Genomic DNA, 20,413 nt, shown 5'->3' on the forward strand with positions numbered 1-20,413 from the left:
CGGCCGTGCGTCATTTTTGCCCGAAAGCATAAATACGACGCACGGCCGTTTAAGTCATTTTTTGGACGGGAACGCCTACCTTACATATCATTAATGCAAGGCGGGTTGCTGCATCCAAAAAATGACGCACACGGCGGAATTTTGTCATGCGTGGGCTCGGGCATCAAAGTTTAAATACGGGGCAAGGTTTGCGCTGAATGTGCGTCATTCGGCGCAGACGGAGTATAAATATGCCCCCTTGTGTGGTGGTTTATATTGAATCACACATTTACACATTGCTTTTTGGATCATGTAATATGAAGGCTAATACCTTTGCAATTATTGATTAGTCCAACCAGATTTAAGCAAGCTCTGCTAGGTGCACTTGCACCTCCTAGGCTGACTCCATGGCATCTGTGTGAAGCCACCTGGAACAGTTTCTACCTTTATTGCCTACCATAGACTTAGGGTGGGGATCCAGAGTTGCACGGCTCTGGCTTAGAGAATTTGACTGGTTTGCTCATGTAGGTACTGTCTACATATAGCTGCTGGTGTGATTTGGTTTGGTTTATGTTGGTTTAAATAGGAGCATGCTGCGATAAGAAAGACGATGAGTATCTAATGTTTCAATTACTCACTCTGACTCTTCCTTCCTCCTTCCTGTCTGTTTGGACCCCTCCCTCCCTGCTGACAAAATGAGTCATCTGCTTCCAACCTTTTTTTCGGACTGTTCAGTCAGGAGTATTTATTTTGTCCCTTAACCAAGGATTGGTTTTGAGGTGCTTAGCGATGCTTCCGCTGCAGTTTGGCTCCACTAAGTAAAAGGGGATAAAAAGTGCATAATAAATAAAAAATGTCACATACATTTGCTCAAAGGCCACAGAATCTGAAAGGACAGTCATTAAAATTCAAGTACTTGCATGGTGTGCCACCCCAATGCAGCCTTGTGCAACCCAGGAGTTCAACATATTTATTTACAAATGCACCGAATGTGTTTAAAAAGCACAGTTGGGACTCCCTCGAATGTGAATAATTACCTCTATTACGCCAAGCCCAGTGTATTGTCCTAGGTGCCACCCAAATAAAATGGGTCAATAAGAACATACATTATGCCAGAAAGCTGATCTTGGGTTAGAATCTAACATACAAAAAAGCAGGACGTTGCATGTGCTCTCTTTAATACATCACCACAGCGGCAGAGAGGTGGGTACTTGCTGCCAGGTAGATTGCGCTGGGAAGGAAACTTAACAATGGATCAAATTTCACCTAAAATAAGTAAGATAGGAGAGGTGGATGAAGTTTTCAAACCATAATAGGTGGGGTTCTGTAATACTGATGGCAGAGACTTGAAAGTAACCCTCGACCGTTGCCATTTTCTGTGCTCCTACAAGTGTTTAGGTAACCGGGCCTCACAGACGCATTGCTTCAAGGGTTCCTTTGCGTTAAGTCCAAGATTTTGCAGATTAAAAAACATTTCATCCAGGCCCAGTAGTTGAAACATGTATTTCAGATATCCAACCCAAGGTAACATCTCAAAATTACCTAATTTTAGGCAGTCAGAAATACATGACCTTACCAAACCAGCATCTGGCGTGAGCCAACACTTAATCCACAGAAGGATCCTTGGGTACAGCATCCAGTGACCTGACATCATCCTCAGACTCTACAGTGTAGCTATCATTTGAATAAAACACTTTCCCAAAATGTGCCCCCATTCATCCTCCAGGATCAGAGATTCCATCTTGGAGCCCTCTTGGTTGGAGAAGAAAGGGAGGTTTATCACTGCCCAAAACTCACGGCTATCCTTTAGGGTAGCCTCCTTGTTTAACTTTTCCCAAGCTCAGGCTCTGAGCTCCTTTTGCCTTTCTTTTAGGATATTCTTATAATGTTGCCTAGCATCTCTAATATCACTTTGGGAATGCAGGTTTGACCTTAACACATATTTTAATTTCTTATGGGCTGCAGTCCAGGCCTTATTGAACCCTCAATATGGGGGACTCTCCTGTTTGCCCTGTTTATTACTAGCTCATTTGAGATTGCCCCAGATAAAAATTCAAACTCCCTTAATATTGTTGAGTGATCCAGGCTGTCTGCTAAGCAAGCCATTATGGATTTCATATTTTCCTTTCTGATTAAAATCTGTAGGCTGTATTGTCCCACTTGATTCTTATCCCTTTATTCTTTGAGGATGTCGGTTTACAACCTTTCGCCCCAGAAGCTCTTAGCAAATGACTTTTTAGCAAGATAACTAGGGGGTTGTGATCTCTCAGACATTTTGGAATGATTCTAAACTCTTTAATGGATGACGCGGATTCCGACGAAACTAATATAATGTCAATAGTGCTTCCTTGAGCTCTTCCAGTAAAAGAAGAGATGTATGAGTGGACTGGCTGATTCCTGCGGTGAGATTGTGGGCAAAAACTAGATGTATCTAGCTATTAAGGTATTTCAAGCACCCCCAGCCTTGAGTGTATTAATACTGCTATCCATGAAACCACATAAATGGCTATCTTGGGCCTGACACAGTGAAATATTAAAATTACACCCACATTATCCACAAACCCACATTATAATGGTTTCTTTATTCAGATGCAAAAAAAAGTTTTCTAGAAAGTCGGCCAGTTCCTCCATTGTGTCAGACGCACGGTGATTAAAAACAATATTATAAAAATGTATCAACAAGAAATCAGGCTCCCTTGCACCTGTTATTAAGGAGACCAAAAAAGGAGGTGAAGACCATTTTTGAGATAATTGTGCAGCCAGGAGCTTAGTGCACACAAAAGTTGCTAAACCTCCCCTTGCTCTGCAAGCTACAACAGCAAGGGAGGTTGGAATAACGCTTTATAACCATCTACATACAACAAGTCAATCATTCACATTTCCTGGACACTATGATCCAAAACAGGTCACAAAGCTCAACTAGTCCAGGTTCTTTAACTTTGATTTTGCTGTATTCAATGAAACCATAGACAACTTATTTTTACACCCCTCGGCTGCCACATCTGGACAAGACAACGGTCGACACAGCACCGGAAACGTTTATCATTGGATGCTGCAGGGATGAGGCCCAGACCCACCACCGACGACTTGAGATCCTCACGAGTGAGTAGTTGCGCTTTACAAAAACTGATTGATTGATAGAGGAATAACAGGTGTTGTGTCCACACCATCTCCTGAAGTTTTGGTCTCCCAAACTATGGAGAGTCAATCATTGATAGCAAGGTCACTCAAAGGTCCAGATTGGTTAAGAACAGGTACATTTAGCTGATACTGGACAGATGCAGGTTTGTAGAAGGAGCCCAAGGGTAAAGCAGGGGCTCTCCCCTCATACTCTGTGAGATGCAACAAAAATTGTACAAGGCCTGGGTCTCTGAAATTGACCACAGTGCAGTCTCCAGTAGAGGTTTTCCTTGAACTGCCCAATCAATTTACCCTCCAGGCATATAAAATGTTATTGTTCATGTTGCCATGAAGCTCGGATTTTAGGGACAGCCAAAGCGCTGTCTTGTGCATGAGTTGCTCTGTGCCTTCTTGTTTCCCTGGGGGAAGCCGCGCGACATTTTCTAATATTACCACATAGGGTGTAGACTATGGTGGCTGGTGGTTAATTTGAGCTGGTGGGGAGCACCGGCTCTTATTCTTCTGCCTCAAGCATTTCCTGCAAGCAAAAAACACATACGGAAAAGACGGAGGAAGAGAAAAAGAAAAAGCGCCACAAAGACAGAAAACAGAAAGCTGCAAGAGTGAGTTGAAGGGTCAGGGAGTGGCTGTAAATAAATTAAAGAGGCTCGAGATGGCTTCAGGATTACGCTGCCTCAGTATTCCGTGTTCGCACACTCAATTGCAGCAGCCGCGTGTTTACGAGAAGGGCTTGAGCACCGGCACTTGTTTATTTACAAATTAAGCGCTGCCAGTGGCAAGTGAACATTTCCATCATACGAGCCGAATAAAGCGGTTGTTTGTTCATCTCCCCTTGATCTACAATTACGAGGAGAATTCTCTTCCGTGCTCTGCTGATTTAGGCGGGTGCTGCTGTGCTGCATTACACTTCCTGCTAGGCTCCCCTCCGAGGGCTGCTGATTCAGGAGAGTGTGCTCCTGCTGAGTTACACCTCTCGAGGCCTTGCTCGGCTTTTAGATTCCTGGGTTCAGTGTTAATGCACCCCTCGACTGCTCTCCTAATCATACTTCCCGATTCTTGGTTACAACCCCCGATTCCATATTGGGGTTGCCAAGTGCTTTCACCATCTCTGATTTAATTAATGATGTAATCTTTCCTTCCATTTTCGTACACAAGTTGTTTACTAGTGCATCCACTTTGGTAAGGACGTCATCAAAGAGTTCGCTCTTTGGGGTAATTTTACCCAGGTATAAGGAAATGCCTCCTTGGCATGGTTACCCCCTGACTTTTTGCCTTTTGTTGATGTCAGTTATGATTGAAAGTGTGCTGGGACCCTGCTAACCAGGCCTCAGCACCAGTGTTCTTTCCCTAAACTGTACCTTTGTTCCCACAATTGGCACAGCCCTGGCACCCAGATAAGTCCCTGGTAAATGGTACCCATGGTACCACCGGCCCTGATGCCAGGGAAGGTCTCTGAGGGCTGCAGCATGTCTTATGCCACCCTGGGGACCCCTCACTCAGCACATGCACACTGCCTTACAGCTTGTGTGTGCTGGTGGGGAGAAAATGACTAAGTCGACATGGCACTCCCCTCAGAGTGCCATGCCCACCTCACACTGCCTGTGGCATAGGTAAGTCACCCCTCTAGCAGGCCTAACAGCCCTAAGGCAGGGTGCACTATACCACAGGTGAGGGCATATGTGCATGAGCACTAGACCCCTACAGTGTCTAAGCAAAACCTTAGACATTGTAAGTGCAGGGTAGCCATAAGAGTATATGGTCTGGGAGTTTGTCAAATACGAACTCCACAGTTCCATAATGGCTACACTGAAAACTGGGAAGCTTGGTATCAAACTTCTCAGCACAATAAATGCACACTGATGCCAGTGTGCACTTTATTGTAAAATGCACCCAGAGGGCATCTTAGAGATGCCCCCTGAATACCAGTCTGACTCCTAGTGCTAGGATGACCAGTTTCTGCCAGCCTGCCACAAGCAGACGAGTTTCTGGCCACATGGGGAGAGTGCCTTTGTCACTCTATGGCCAGGAACAAAGCCTGTACTGGGTGGAGGTGCTTATCACCTCCCCCTGCAGGAACTGTAATACCTGGCGGTGAGCCTTGAAGGTTCATGCCTTTTGTTACAGCACCCCAGGGCATCCCAACTAGTGGAGATGCCCGCCCCTCCGGCCACTGCCCCCACTTTTGGCGGCAAGGCAGGAGAGGATAGTGAGAAAAACAAGGAGGAGTCACCCACCAGTCAGGACTGCCCCTAAGGTGTCCTGAGCTGAGGTGACCCATTCCTTTAGAAACCCTCCATCCTGAGATTGCAGGATTCTCCCAACAGGATTAGGGATGTGCCCCCCTCCCCACAGGGAGGAGGCACAGATAGGGTGTAGCCACCCTCCAGGACAGTAGCCATTGGCTCCTGCCCTCCTGACCTAAACACACCCCTAAATTTAGTATTTAGGGGCGACCCAGAACCCAGGAAATCAGATTCCTGCAACCTACAACAACAAGAAGGACTGCTGACCTGAATGCCCTGCATAGACGACGGAGACGACAACTGACTTGGCCCCAGCCCTACTGGCCTGTCTCCAGACTCAAAGAATCTCCACAGCGACGCATCCAACAGGGATCAGCGACCTCTGAGGACTCAGAGGACTGCCCTGAAACCGAAGGACCAAGAAACTCCCGAGAACAGCGGCACTGTTCACCAACAGCAACATCTTTGCAACAAAGAAGCAACTTTCAAAGAACTTACTCTTCCTGCCGGTAGCGTGAGAATTCACACTCTGCACCCGACACCCCCGGCTCGAGCTCCAGAGAACCAACACTGCAGAGAAAACTCCCAGGCGACTGTGCCCTCGTGAGTAACCTGAGACGACCCCCCTGCACCCCCACAGCGACGTCTGCAGAGAGGATCCAGAGGCTCACCCTGACCGCGACAGCCTGGAACAAAGAACCCGACGCCTGGATGAAGCACCGCACCCGCAGCCCCCAGACCTGAGAGGAACCGAACTCCAGTGCAGGAGTGACCCTCAGGTGACCCTCTGCCTAGTCCAGTCGGTGGCTGGCCCAGGAAGCCCCCCTGTGCCCTGCCTGCATCGCTAGAGTGACCCCCAGGTCCCTCCATTGATTTCTACAGAAAACCCGACACCAACTTTGCACACTGCACCCGGCCGCCCCTGTGCCACTGAGGGTGTGTTTTGTGTGCCTGTTTGTGTCCCCCCCAGTGCTCTACAAAACCCCCCTGGTCTGCCCTCCAAAGACACAGGTACTTAAGGGACGGGAACCGGAGCTCCCCTGTTCTCTATAGGCGCCTATGTGTTTTAGGCCCTCCTTTGACCTCTGCACCTGACCGGCCCTGTGTTGCTGGTGCAGTGACTTTGGGGTTGCCTTGAACCCCCAACGGTGAGCTGCCTATGCCCAGGAACCTGAACTTGTAAGTGCTTTACTTACCTCAGAAACTTAACCTTACTTACCTCCCCCAGGAAATGTTGATTTGTGCACTGTGTCCACTTTTAAAATAGCTTATTGCCATTTTAACCTATACTGTGTATGTTACTGCTCTAATTCAAAGTTCCGTACTTACCTGTGTTGAGTACCTTGCATTTTATGTATTTACTTTATATCTTGAATCTTGTGGTTCTAAAATAAATTAAGAAAAAATATATTTTTTTCTTTAACTCAGCCAATAACTTTGTTTTAGTTTTGGTCTCCCTTCTCTTGTTCAGTGGTGGGGGCTTGTTAATGAAGAGGGCTCGGCCGGTCTATGTCCTCGTGTGACTCTGGGCTTCACCTTGTATTGGGAGATGGGGGAGTGTCGAGCAGTTGACGGTCTCATCATCACCGAACTGGGAGATATTGGCCCTCATTCTGACCCTGGCGGTCTTTGACCGCCAGGGCGGAGGACCGCGGGAGCACCGCCGACAAGCCGGCGGTGCTTCAATGGGGATTCCGACCGCGGCGGTAAAGCCGCGGTCGGACCGGCACCACTGGCGGGGTCCCGCCAGTGTACCGCGGCCCCATTGAATCCTCCGCGGCGGCGCAGCTTGCTGCACCGCCGCGGGGATTCTGACCCCCCCTACCGCCATCCAGATCCCGGCGGTCGGACCGCCGAGATCCGGATGGCGGTAGGGGGGGTCGCGGGGCCCCTGGGGGCCCCTGCAGTGCCCATGCCACTGGCATGGGCATTGCAGGGGCCCCCGTAAGAGGGCCCCTAAATGTATTTCACTGTCCGCTGCGCAGACAGTGAAATACGCGACGGGTGCAACTGCACCCGTCGCACAGCTTCCACTCCGCCGGCTCGATTCCGAGCCGGCTTCATCGTGGAAGCCTCTTTCCCGCTGGGCTGGCTGGCGGTCTGAAGGAGACCGCCCGCCAGCCCAGCGGGAAAGTCAGAATTACCGCCGCGGTCTTTCCACCGCGGAACGGTAACCTGACGGCGGGACTTTGGCGGGCGGCCTCCGCCGCCCGCCAAGGTCAGAATGAGGGCCATTATGTCTTTGCCTTGTGCCTTTTTCAATGATCACAGTTGGTTCTAACGCTATTTCTGTGCCCATTTTGAACCATATCTATTCCCTCCTCTACCTATTCTATGGTAGTGCACTTTACAAATACATATAACATAACCGCAAGTGTCCGAGGGACCTGAATCGTGACCCCCCAGTGATTTACGTGGGCTACTGTTGCCCTCACCAACACGTGATGGCGCTGAATGTGAGTCTGGAGGTACAGTAGAGCTTTGAAAACTGCAGACAGTTCTTTCTAGTTGAAAGGACCTCGACCTGCAGTCTGCCTAACCCCTTGGGTGGCTCACCAGCTAAGAAAGCTAACATCTGCAGTCACTATGATTGGGACACTGGGAGGGGAGGCAATTCCCTTAATGAATTTGCTTATAACAAGGCTGTTGAATCTTTGTAAACACTAGGATTAGGGCCTCAAAGTTTTGCAAACCTTGAAACCTGTACAAATGCATATGAAAAACAAGTAGACAGGACTGGAGATAAGCCCAGTGAACAGTGCAAATACACACTGATGTGTGTGCATGCATCTTCAACAATATTCTTGCAGGTGCCAGCGCAAGAATCAACAGAGTTGACAGTAACCAGTGGCATAAGAAGGGCCCCTGGAGAGCAGGGAGACCCCCCAAGCGCCATAGGGCCCCCTCAGCACATTACCCAGGAATGAAAGATCCTGAGTGAGCCTGGGGGGCAGGCCCTCCATACACTTTGCAGGGGTTGGGCCCTGACGTTTTGTTACACCACTGACTGTAACTAGAAGAGCTACAAGGCAATGGACTTGGGAAGGATCGCCATCTCTAGATCTTTCTTCAAATGAGCGTCTGTGAGCACCAAGTCCTGTGATAGTGACAACTGGAGATGATGGGAAGAAATCTATGTAATTTCAGACAGGAACACTCTGCCTCCAGATTTTTCAAAACTTGTGCCTTTAAGAGAGTCTGGAGAAGCCAATCTTCTAGGTAAGGATCATTTTCCAACTTTGAAGATGAAAAACCATCAAAGGAGTCACCAACTTTGTAAAGACTTGAGGGCTGAACAAAAGCCAAGTGGTAGGACTCTAAATTGCAAGTGATTCTCTGCACACAGAACATTAAGAACCACTTGGGGCTAGATACTGGAGAGATGTGAAAATAGGCATCCATCAGGTCTATTGTCACCATGAAGCCTCCTACTGTAATCATAGGAATGATCTCTGAAGTGTCTCCATCTTAAAAGCGATTCACTTCCGTCGGTGATTGACATCCTTCCGGTGTATGACCACCCTTTACCCACCCAACATCTTGGGTGATGATGTAAACTCCTATTCCCCTCCCCAGAACAGGTACCAGAACCAGTGGCTTATTTTCCTGGAGATCCCAAATAGCCTGAGAGAGTACAGCTCTCTTTATCAGACAGTGTGACCAAGAAATCTTTTTCATCCCTGAATCTGGAGGAACAGAGGCAAACTCGACCTAATAGCCTCTTCAGATTATCAAAAGCATCCGGAGGTGGAGTCAGAGGTGGATTCCTCCCGTGCTGCTAGAAATAGTTGGATTTGCCCCATCACTGTCAACTCAAGCCATCCTCGGCAAAGCCAGGTCCACTGTTGTTTCCCAACGAACCCTGTTTCTGTTTTTGAGGATAGCACCCAGAAACCCTTTCTCATATGGCTTTCAAGAGCTAGCTACCCGTGGCTGCTTTCAGGAAGGTCTACCAACAGACTTTCTTACTGCCCCTCATTAAGGAGCCTGTTGCTGCTGTACTCTGAAGGAGGAGTCTTTTTTCCTAAAAAGGCTGACACATCTTCTCCTCCAGCTTAGCCCCAAAGAAGTGATTTCCCTTAAAAGACATAGAAAGAGCTATTGATTTTGTGACGTCAGCATGTCAGTCAGGGGAGGTTACCACAGGCAGTCATTGATGCTCTACTGGCCAACACTGATGTGCATCACATAAGAAAAATTCAATCTGCCTCGGCTTCAGCAAAAATATGTAGTACCTCCCTTTACCATCTTCACCAACTTGTTGAATTTAGAGATCAGGGACCGAGAGGTAGGGACAGCGTACATCCCACATCTTAAATCTAAATGAGAGGCAGAATAGTCCTTCTTTAAGATAAATCTACTTTTCTGTCTGGGAGTCCTTCAAAATGACATCTTTAGACATGGATGTCTTGCTCCCCAGGAACCCAATGAAGGACTTTACGAGAACAAAGCCCGGCAACTTTGTCTTTGCGCAAAATTATGCCATAAAAAGAAGGTAAATTGATTTTACTTAGTTCTTTATATTCTTAAAAAATATCACCTGTGAAATGAGGATGGCTTTGTAATCCCATTTACTGTAAGTCACTGAAATTGCCACAGTAAAGCTTCGGATGAATTACCAGCTTCCCCTGGTGCAGGAGATCCTTTGCATAGTTGTTGTACATGAGACTAAATCCAAGAAAGCAAATCTTTTTGCCAAAATCAAACAAAATGGGGAACTTCTGTTCTTCATGCACTAACTCCATGTCCCAGTTCTCAGTAGAATCTGACCCCTCTGAGGCAGACGTCTCTCAGTGAAGTCTTTTCCATGAAAAGAGTCCACATACAGAGAACCTTTTCTCATGGTGGCAGGAGTTTTCAGTCTTTCTTCCTTGGTTCCTCCAGAGACAGTATGATGGATTTTCCTTGCGGAAGGGGGAGATCGGTAAGGAGGCAAAGAGGATCAAATGTGCCTAAGTTTCTGACATTTTTAGCACTCTCTGCACATAGGATCCAGGCTAGAATGCAGTGAAATGAAGAACAAGTGTAAGAGTTGACCAGACTTAGTCGACACACTTGTATTCACGACTTACCTAGCAAACTCTGGCTAAATGTATGAGAAGACAACACACGGTTGACATCTCCTGGACAACAAATGTTTAACTCACCAATCCTAACTACACATATGTGAAACAATCATCACTGATACCACGTAATGATCATGCCTCTAAAGAGATGTTGCCGGCTTAAGAGAATCTCCATGTTGCCAGCTTCAAAGCCAGTAGAGAGATCCAGCCTAAATGGAAATCACATCAGATTGCTATCACCAATATTAAACCTCACCTGTCCTCAATAGCAATGAGGGGGGAAGGATGCAGTCCACGTTCCACTGAATATAGGCAAGCAAACCATCTTCTGTCTGATCTTAAACAAGGGGTAGGGATCATGTTCACCTCAACCGAATGACTTATTTCATAGTGTGCCATTAACTCCCCCTGAGTCAGAAAAGGTAAGGTGTACAGGCCTAGGTAGGGGTCCAAGACCAGCAGGGAACTTGTGGCTTCTTCCCAAGGTCTCCGTCTAGGTCACAGACAAGATAAAGCATGGGTGGTTCTGGTGCACGGTCATGGATGGTTGGGTCTTGCCTTCTCAGCATTTTGCTATAGATTGCTGACTCGAGGTGGGATTCACCTCATAAGTAATGACAGGCGCAGATAATGAATGCAGAGATGTTTGTGTGCTGATGTGTGGACCCCTGAATATCTTGCTTTTTGTGTTTTTAAGCTTCACCAGCATCCTATGAATTTGGCTAAGTTTAAAATGTAACTTGCCTACCTCACCACATTTCTGCATCTGGCAATGCACTGTGCAAGGGCATAGTTCTTGAAGAGATGCTGAGTTTTCTTCTGTGTGTTGGTTGAATGGTGTGGTGGTGGGGTCAGCACAGCTGGCAAAGGCTCTTCACAAACATAGGTGTGTGTGGTTTTTATTTCACCATAGCCTTCCAGAGCGAAAGGCATAAGAGACATTCACGCACAAAGGCGCACCAATGAGGCGCAGAAGTCCTACACTGCCGCAGCACATGCGAGAATGATGGGCTTCACTGCAGTTGGGGAGGTCTCAAAAAATGAGGAGGCCATGCTGGTTTTCAGAAACTCTGTTAGGGTTGGGGGGAAGTCAGTCATATGTCAGATGTGACTCACTTTGGCACATGCCTGCTGGTGCCTCAGATATGCCAGTCAGTGTTGAATACTGCAAGACACACCCTGTTGAACCCAATGATGTAGGCAGTCCCGCAAGTAACAGGCATTAAAACAAGATGAACTCTACTACGTAAATATGAAATGCGAACCAGAGGCAGTGGGCACCACTGCACACAGGCAACCAGTTCTGCTTGGAAATGGAATAAACTGCAAGTCATAGTTCAGTACACAGGGTCTCCATGGAAATGGAATAAGTTGTAAGGTTGACCATCATAGTTCAGTACACAGGGTCTCCGTGGAAATGGAATAAGTTGTAAGGTTGACCATCATAGTTCAGTACACAGGGTCTCCATGGAAATGGAATAAGTTGTAAGGTTGACCATCATAGTTCAGTACGCAGGGTCTCCATTAGTACACAGGGTCTCCATGGAAATGGAATAAGTTGTAAGGTTGACCATCATAGTTCAGTACACAGGGTCTCCATGGAAATGGAATAAGTTGTAAGGTTGACCATCATAGTTCAGTACACAGGGTCTCCGTGGAAATGGAATAAGTTGTAAGGTTGACCATCATAGTTCAGTACACAGGGTCTCCGTGGAAATGGAATAAGTTGTAAGGTTGACCATCATAGTTCAGTACGCAGGGTCTCCATTAGTACACAGGGTCTCCATGGAAATGGAATAAGTTGTAAGGTTGAGCATCATAGTTCAGTACACAGGGTCTCCGTGGAAATGGAATAAGTTGTAAGGTTGATCATCATAGTTCAGTACACAGGGTCCAAGAAAAAATATGCACCGAAACCATTAATGATTTTGATACCTGAAAAAGTGGCCGAGGTTTCAATTTGGGGCAGTGTTGAACTTGTAAAGAGATTTTAAATGTGTGGCGTAGGTATGGAACACTGCATGGATTTGTGCTCACTGCAGTCAATGTTTCTTTTACTATCAGAGCAATTAAAAGTAGAAAAACAGCCACGAACGGGCCCACAAACACCCAAAAAACTGGCCCACACCCTGACTGGCACGCCGGGCACGCGTCTGATTGCACTGTGGACCCTGTCAGTACAGATGGACGAAAACCACTGCAGAGCCAACCAGAGCCAACAGGAACCATGTGGAAAAGACCAGCCGGAACTTCCCTTTGGCTCGCGGGGCTCTTTAAATCAGAATGGCTGCTGAGAAGCAACCGGCCCCGAAAGAACAAAAATCAATCTTCGTCCCACCAGAAATGATGGCCATGGAAACGGCAGTGACCCAATCAGGGTAATGTGTCCACTTCCAGAGCAGTGGCTGTGAAAGTTGACCCCTCCGGCATATTTACGAGGCTCAGCACACATGGGAAGGGGGTGTCGGTCCCTAGGGCCCCGACACCATGGCCCCTTTTGCCATAATAGCTGTTTACTTATTGGGAGTGTATGAGGTATGGCCGCGCTCTCTGCCCCTTGCCGGGCCATTACTCACCCTTCAAAGCCATATTCGTCATTATTACGCGTTAAAGATCCGTTCGACCCTCCATCAGTGTACCCCAACTCCCACCTGGCCGGAAGTGGACTGCGTGGTCCGCCCGCCACTCTTGGCCCCAGAGCCGCTGACCCCCAAGGCATGGCCTCTCCAATCCAGCTAATGGGGGGTCAAAGGCCTAAGCAATCAATATGGCAGCGATGAAATTGTTCTGTAGTCAATCCACTTAATACACTGACTGGCGGTTTTTAATTAGAGGTTTTAACAGTAGGGGGGGAGAGGGGAGTGGGGGCTCCACCATGACACCCTCCCGCCCGTCCTGTCGAGCACCCCACCACCGGACCTGCCAGCATGCAGTTATTGCTGTGGGTCCCCCCCTCACGCATGGGGGATAAAACTTTGGCATTTTAGGAGTATCTTACCTTCTCAACTTTTAAGTGCATACAACTGCCAATCAACATATTCCTTTCTGAAAGACAAGTGCTTGCCACAATTTTGTAGAATCTAATTTTCAGAATGCTAGTAATTAAAAAAACAGAGCAGAAAATAGAATAACTGTATGTGTTCCGCAGTAAGGTCCAGGTATAACCAGCAGATTTAAAGTTTCCCACCGCTGAGATGCAGGACATCAGCAGGCGCCTGGGTTGCACACCTTAGCGTGGCAGCAAAAGACATGGCACCCCCAATACTTAATCTGTGGAGAGAAAAGAGGAAATGCCAGGGCCCTTGTCAGGACCCCACTGCGGCTTGCCCACTGATTGCCCCAACTAGCATTGCCAGTGACAGTACCATCACAACTAACCATCACACTCATACACGTGTGACAATTCAGGCATTAAATACACATTAAAAATGACGACTACATTCTTATAGGTTTGGGTGGCAGGTATTAGTGATTTTCAATTTATACTAAATTATTAAAAAACTGTTGTGGTGCTCCTTATAAAATTAGACAAACAGCGCCGCCATGTGGCCGGCTGTTATAACAGCTGGTGCTGACAATGAAGTGCCGGTGTCGAGCACCAGAAACCACTGGCTCAAATTAAACAATGGATTCCACTGCTTCACTTAAAGTCAATTTTGTGTCACTTCTTTCCCTTAGGAAAATATTGGATAGATTTAGGGGGATCTCTGGCCGCAAGGTGAACTGGGACAAATCCTGCTTGTTTCCTCTCAGTTGCCTGGTTGATCGGGCACAGATGAACCTTTCAGCCACGGGCATGCCTTGGAATGGAGACACTTTCCAATATTTAGGTCTGCAGGTTTATCATTGGTAAGATGATATGGTGAAGTGTAACTTGGGCAAGATCTATGCCGCCACTCGCTTCCCTTCAGGGCCTTCCTTCCGTTATCGCAGAAGGGTCGAGTGGCGATAGTCAAGATGCTGGTCCAGCTAGGGGGTTTTATACATGTTCTTGGCCACCTCAGCGGTAATTGGGAGGCCTTTTGTTAAACAATTGCATGCAAAACTGTTAAATTCAATTGCGCTAAGCAAAGTGGAGCCCCCCCCCTTTCTGTGGGTGACTTGAGAGCATCAAATATTGAATAGTTTTATGTCGCGATAAGCTGCTGTGGCCAGCGCAGTGGTTGGGCCATGTGAGTACCTCAGAGAGCTCAGACTTGCGGCAGGAGCTGGGAGATCATTCGATACTGGAACAGCTAACGTACCCCAGAACAACAGGTGGCTGGTTTGGGCAAGTTGATGGCAACAGCACAGGCCTGTTGGCCCAGACGTGTGTAGGTAAAAGGAAGCTCTCTGCTATGTGCCCAGCAGCTGCCGTTACTGTCCTCACCATCCAAGATTGCCAGAACTTATAATTGGAGACCCAGCGCAGAAGCTTTGGTGGTGGAATTGGGTAATCTGTATATTCAGGGTACACTCTGTACATTCCAGGAGCTGGTGGACGCCTATTGGCTAGGACCAGGGCACTTCCTGGCAAGTAATGCATTGGTCACTAGCTTGCGAGTTTACGAGCATGTGGGTACAGGCTGAACCCAGGATCTCGGTGCCTCTGAAAATCCTGGTAAGACATAGGGCAGTAAAAGGGCAGTGTAACTTCTATAAAATGCATCAAATTCTCAATTCTGCACAGATGTGCAGAGGTCAGACATAAATGGTCAGGGGTGTAGCTTCAGGAGGGGATATCCGAGGTGTGACACCACCACATACATTTATTCTTGCCTAGTAGTTGGGTCAAGGGGCTCCAGGTTGGGTCTGCTTTGACTGTGTCAGTGTTTCGTTGTGGGTCAAGAATAGAAGACAAAACTGTGACTTTTGGTGTAAAACAGGAGAGAGAAAGGAAGCGAGGCAGAGAGAGAGATAAACCTGGTGGCTGAATTTCCAAACATGAAACCAGAAAACCTGGAATAAATATAGGCTTGCCCTGCTTCTCCAAATTGTATGATCCTAGGCAAACAGTTTATTTCAGAGCATCCTTTTACTTTATTATCAGATATGAGGGCCCTACTTTGATCTCTGCACCTGACCGGCCCTGTGTTGCTGGTGCTGTGGCTTAGTGGTTTCCTTGAACCCCCATCGGTGGGCCCGGCGACTGAACTTGTAAGTGCTTTACTTACCTGATAAACTAACTTGTACTTACCTCCCCCAGGAACTGTTGATTTTTGCAGTGTCCACTTTTAAAATAGCTTATTGTCATTTCTGCCAAACTGTGTACATTACTGTTTTACTTCAAAGTACCATACTTACCCGTGTGAAGTACCTTACAATTTATGTATTTACTTGAATTCTGAATCTTGTGGTTCTAAAATAAATTAAGAAAATAATATTTTTCTATATAAAAACCTTTTGGCCTGGAGTTAAGTCTTTGAGTGTGTGTTCTCATTTATTGCCTGTGTTTGTACAAAAAAAAATGCTTAACACTACCCTCTGATGCTCGACCACACTACCAGGTGTACCAGGTGCCTCACTCTGGACTGGTGTATTGATTGCCTGCTGGTTGCTGTTTGGATAATTATCCTATACTGAACACAAATATCCATAGATTAAAACCAAAATCAAATATCGCAAAGGCCTTTAGTCACCCATGCACCTGACATAGCGGATATTATCACAGAACACAAGCTAGGTGCACTCTTCATCACAAAGACTTGAAGAAGTCCATGCACCTGACATGGAGGCAGGGCCATCCCTAAATCGGATTGACTGGGACAGTGCCCTGGGCAGAAAGAACATTTGGTGTTTGTTGTGGGGGTGGGGAAGGGTCATTCCCGTGTGAGGGCAGGAGGTATGAGAAAGATGGAAGGAGAACAGGGAGTTGATCTGGTGCTCAATTATGCTGAGGTTCATTAATAGCAGGGGCGGCTCAGTCCGGCAGGCAACGGCAAATAAAATGATAATAAAACAATGTTATTATCATTTTATTTGCCGCTTGGAATGTAGGGGTGGGGGTGGGGCAAGGCCATAGGAAGGAGTGGTGGGCACTGTAAAGTGCGCATACATGTTTGGCCAGCCAACTCTGGCCGGCCAAACAGACATGCGCACTTACATTTCTCCAACCTGGCTGTGCTGCACAGTCAGGGTGGAGAAATGGCACAGGCTCCCTGTGCTTGAGCGAGCATCAGACCAGCCTGCTCAGGCCAAACCTGGTGCTGCTCTCATGCTAGCTTTAGCATGAAAGCTGCGCCTCAGTTGGGAGCCTGCGGTGACTGTTGGGAAGATAGGAAGCGAATGGCAGCAGGATCGGGAGCAGCGGGGGACGGAGCAGCAGTGTCAGGTACGTTTTTTTTTTAATGTGTATACCCCAGTCACTCCCCTCCAATCCTACCCCCACCACTCTTGATTGGCGGTAGCAGCCACTGATTAATAGATGATTACAAAGTCTTTAATAGGACCTGATTTAGACCAAGTGGGACGGACGAAATGCTGTTTGCATGACATTACATCAGGCAGCTCCCTGCTGCGCCCCTTTGAATATTGGCACCACGGGCCTGGACCCAGCTAGCCCATGCCCATGGCCGGCCTTGCGTAGAGGGCTGCTCCCTGAACATAACCTACATGCGCTCTTCATCACAAAGACCTGGCTCATACCCACTCCCACATCTTAGACACCCTTGTCCCTGCAGGCTACAATACACAGCACCTTGATACCTTTGGGTTTAGATCTCTACATACATTTTTTTCATTTAATTTTTGCATAAACCAAATGTATGAAAGTGTAAACAAAGGCAAATTATATGCATTGATTGAGACGTGTATGGTGATGCGAGCCATGGAGCGCAAACAGTGTGTAAATTATATGCAGTGCTTGAAATGGAAAAATAGAAGTGCAGGTACTCACTCCTTAGAGTACCTGTTTGCTCTAGAGAAGAGCCAGTACTCTCCCAATAAATGTATTGGAGCACTGCTGATAAGTGCAGGTACTCGGTACCGGACGGTACCAGCCCATTTAAAGCATTGATGATATGTAAGTGATTTTTGATGTCATAATTTTAGTGTGAATAAAATATTATACCCCAGATTTCCTGTGTGATTGTGCGGGTGTCTGTGTAATGCAAAGAGGCACTTTGTGGCACAAATGGAAGGGCTGATCAAATTCTGAGCACTGATGTTTGTGTTACCGCTGCGCAGCACCAAACTTCTTTGCTGTGTGAAGGGCCGCCCATCTGTTCATTCATGCAAAAGGGGCGTGTCAGGGGCAAGACTGCACAAACGTCCCCAGAAGGGAGGACTACTGTGTAACTCAGGGCTTTAGGTGGGATGAAAAAAGTGGTGGTTGGGAGTAGGGGCGGGGCCTGGAAGAGACATGGTATATATGTTTAAGGGTGTGGCCTAAACATACACATTAAAATTTGCATAGAGTGCCACCCTACCCACATATTTGCATAGAATCACAACTGCAACTGATGTGACCATTGCTCTGTGTGCTTTGCAGAGAGGTCAAGTATTGGATGATCACACATTCTGAACAAGCACTGAAAGAAACTCGCACTGCCTTCAGCCACGACTCAATTGTTCCCCGTTATAAATGCCTGAATATGACTCAGTTCAAATTATGCAGGAGGAAAGAGTAATGTGCTACCTGAAAAAAAGTAACACAACATCCTGTAAAAAGTAAACACTCATAGGGAATGCAGGATTAAGTATAGCATGTGAAGGGGCGTGGCCAAGATGGCGGCCGTGTAGGACGCTCATAAACGAGCTCCGTATGGGGCCTGAAAATATCCTGCATAAACACGCGCAAGAGGAGGTCTACATGCAAAGGGAGCCCTCCGCGAAGTCGCAGATCGATGAGGGACAAACCGTCAGTGCCAGCGGGGGTGAGAGATGAGGTACTGCTCCTCACATGGTGCTCATAACCGGCGCCTCTGAAACCAAGATGGTGGTCCGACCAGCGGAATAGCCGCTCCTGCATTGAAGCTTCTACCGGACTTTCGCCGGCGGCTCCACTGCCAATCTAACTGCAGCGCAAGCAAAGAATACCTGTAAAACACACCGGCGTGTGTGCGACCTTTCATCCTAGCGCCAGGAGGCGGCCCTCCGTTGCCTCGGACCTTCGGCAGGTGAGGGCGCTGCGCTGCCACGGCCTGGACAACAGCGGTGAGTGCGCCTCGACTGGAAAGAAGGCATCGCACATGCTGCGGAGCAGCTCGCTCCGCTGAATCTTTTACATAAAAGGGCTGCTCACCTTTCCTTTCATCTCCACTGCCGGCTGCACATGTTTGTGGCATATCGGGGTCCACTGAATCCCTGGTCCTGCACAGCATGAGCAGAACAAACTGTGACTTACAAACATGGAATATGGCGCAGTGAAGCATAAACTTATTTGTTGATACGCTACAATCCCACCTTCACAGCATTCTTTAAATATATTAAGAACACATTAACTAGCGCCCAAGGGACTGCCTAAAAGATGTCATAACGACCAAGCCCGGCACTTTTCAACACTGGGCGCTGCCAGCACGCAACATTCAGACATCACCCAGCGCAGAAACAGCCAGGTGTTCCTCGACCCACTCTTTTAGGTTCTGAATGACACAAGGACACACCTAAGGAGCCTCACAAAGGGCCAGATGTAGCAAGATATGCTTTTGCGAGTCTGAAATTGCAAGTCGGTGCGACTCGCAATTTCAGACTCGCAAAAGCATATGCAGAATGGTGTCTCAGACACCTTCTGCAACTCGCTATGGGGTCGCAAAGACTCACCTCATTAATATTAATGAGGTGGGTCGTTTTTTGCGACCCCATAGCGAGTCCCTGCACTCACAGGGATGGTGGCCTGCTGAAGTCAGCAGACCTCCATGTCTGTGACTGCTTTTTAAATAAAGCAGTTTTTTTTTCCATTTTGCAGCCCGTTTTCCTTAAAGGAAAACGAGTTGCAAAATGAAAAAAATACCGAAACCATTAAAAAAAATATTTTTGTCGACATTCACAAAGGGGAAGGGGTCCCATGGGACCCCTTCCCTTTCGCGAATGAGTTACCACCAGTGTGACACTGGTGGTAACTGCGAGTTGCTTTGCGACCGCATTCGCGGTCACAAAGCAAGTCTGAATTGCAATGCGGTCGCAAATAGGAAGGGAACACCCCTTCCCACTCGCAATTTGGGAATGAGCATTGCAGGAGGACGTTTGCATGGCGCAAACTGCGTTTTTCGCAGTTTGCGACATGCAAACGGCTTGCTACATCTGGCCCAAAATTATTAGTCGCTGCATCACAGATATTAAGCAGTATCACAACGAGACAATCACTTGCAGTAGACCAACAACAAAGACATAGCGTGCAAATATAATTCTCTTGCCCACCGCCACCATGAGGAAATCGCGACCCAACAAAACCATCAACGAAACTATGGTCACAACTGACAATGACTTTTAAGAACCACTGTCACAAACTGAACAGTTTCGCCAACTGGAAAATACATTACAGCATCATTCGGAAAACTTTGAGTCAATCCTGCATGCAATATTAGACACTAAATCCTCACTAGAAACCAAGATTGACACAGTCTCATTGCAAGTTAATCTACTGAGAACTGATCATCGTAAACTCACAGAGCGAGTCACTCAGTTGGAAGCAGTCACTTAGACTGTACAACCAACCTTCCAATCGCTACAAACGCAAGTAGCAGCCATGCAAGAAGAGCTCAATGTGCTTCATCGCGGATGGCCGCTCGAGACATAACAACATCTGATTAATTGGATTCCCTGAACGCTCGGAACAACCTAACGTAGAAGCATTTCTGGAAAAATGGCTTAAATACACGGTATTTCATGAAAACGTCCCACCCCTGTTTTCCATTGAAAGGGCCCATCGAATACTGGGTCACCTAAAGCAGGTAACCCTCCACACCCTCTCATAGCTCGCCTTTTGAACTTTCGCGATCAAGATCTGATTTTACAATTATTCCGTACCAAAGGGCCTTGGCACTTTGAAAATATAACAATAACCGC

Source organism: Pleurodeles waltl, chromosome 3_2 (assembly GCF_031143425.1).
Source record: "Pleurodeles waltl isolate 20211129_DDA chromosome 3_2, aPleWal1.hap1.20221129, whole genome shotgun sequence".
Lineage (NCBI taxonomy): Eukaryota > Metazoa > Chordata > Amphibia > Caudata > Salamandridae > Pleurodeles > Pleurodeles waltl.